The sequence below is a fragment of the Microtus ochrogaster genome, chromosome 16 (assembly GCF_000317375.1).
Source record: "Microtus ochrogaster isolate Prairie Vole_2 chromosome 16, MicOch1.0, whole genome shotgun sequence".
Taxonomy (NCBI): domain Eukaryota; kingdom Metazoa; phylum Chordata; class Mammalia; order Rodentia; family Cricetidae; genus Microtus; species Microtus ochrogaster.
In genome coordinates this window covers 27364214-27365722 of record NC_022018.1, presented here as the reverse complement: position 1 = coordinate 27365722, position 1509 = coordinate 27364214, and the positions used below count along the sequence as shown (strand labels likewise).

Sequence of the window (1509 nt, the reverse complement as noted above, 5' to 3'; positions counted from 1 at the left end):
CAGAGATCCGCTTGCCTCTGCCTCCCGAGTGCTGGGATTAAAGGCGTGCGCCACCACCGCCCGGCTCTTCCTAGAATTCTTGTTGCTCCATCTCTACTTCCTGCCTGGTCACCCCACCTATACTTCCTGCCTGGCTACTGGCCAATCAGCGTTTATTTAAAATACAAGTGACAGGGTACAGACTATTGTCCCACAGCACACCATACGAGTCCTGAGGGTTGAACTCAAGTTATTAAGTTTAATAACAAACATCTTTACCTTCCGAGCCATGCACAGGTCCTGACCACCATTTTCCTGAGCTAGAATGTTCTTCCACATTGTTTTGTCCCTATATTTCACCTAAGAAGCCACTCCCCTTGTTCAGTACCCAGAAAGGTGGGCCAAATCCTCACTATGAAAACTGTCCTCACTGCTCCAAAGAGACCTGCCGTTCCTTCCTCTAAACTGGTCCTCAGTTTACCATCCTACTGTTATAAAGTGCATTTCAGAGTAATGATGGCTTGTTTTATGTCTTTTTCCTGGAACAAATGTGAAGGTTTCTGCAGGTGGGATTCACTCATTTCCCTCTCGCCCAGGAACATTCAGGAAGTGGCAGACGCAGGTGTAGTGATGAATGAATTATATAATAAGTAACGCATTATAAAATTAAAGGTACTAATAAATATATTTGTAGCAATTTGAATGAAAATGGTTTCCATCGGCTCACAGGGAGTGGTATTATTCGAAAATATTCGTGATGTGGCCTTGTTGTAGTAGGTGTGGCCTTATTGGAGAAAGTATGTCGCTAGGGGGTGGGCTTTGAGGTTTCAGAAGTTAAAGCTAGGCTCAGTGGAGTGCTCTCTCTCTCTCTCTCTCTCTCTCTCTCTCTCTCTCTCTCTCTCTCTCTCTCCTTGCTGTCTGTATCATGGTGTAGCACTCTCAGCTACTCTCCAGCACCATGACATCATGCTAATTTCCATGATGTCAATGATCTAAACCCCTGAACTGTAGCCCAGCCCCAGTTACATATTTTCTTTTATTTGAGTTGCCATGGTCATGGTGTCTCTTCATGGCAATAGAACTTTGACTAAGACAATATTATTTTACAAACTATTTATTACATTTATTTATTTTTGTGGGCAGATTAGCTGTGTGTGCTTGTGCAGTATCACGTGTAGAGATCAAAATATAATTTTCAAGAGTCAGTTCCCTCTTTCCACCATGTAAGTGCCAGGGATCGAACTCAGGTCACTGGGTTTGGCAGCAAGAGCCTTTATCCACTGAGTCATTTCTTGTGCTGCTGTCTTGGAATTTTAAAATATTATAAAATCTCTGAAACAGAATGACATGGGGGATATTCTATAAAGAGATGAATTTGAAGCTGGACACGGTGGTGCACTTGTAACCCCAGCATTTAGGGCTTGTGTCAGAACTGAGACTAAGGCCAGTTTGAGCTACATGGAGAGGCTTTGTATCTAAGAGCAGAGAGAGAGAGAGAGAGAGAGAGAGAGAGAGAGAGAGAGAGAGAGA

General features: G+C 43.5%; 1 protein-coding gene across 1 annotated transcript in view; it reads right to left on the bottom strand.

The window, feature by feature from the left end:
• Itih5 (inter-alpha-trypsin inhibitor heavy chain family member 5) overlaps positions 1-1509 on the bottom strand; it is a 93451-nt gene that overhangs the window by 19418 nt on the left and 72524 nt on the right. The window lies entirely within an intron of this gene.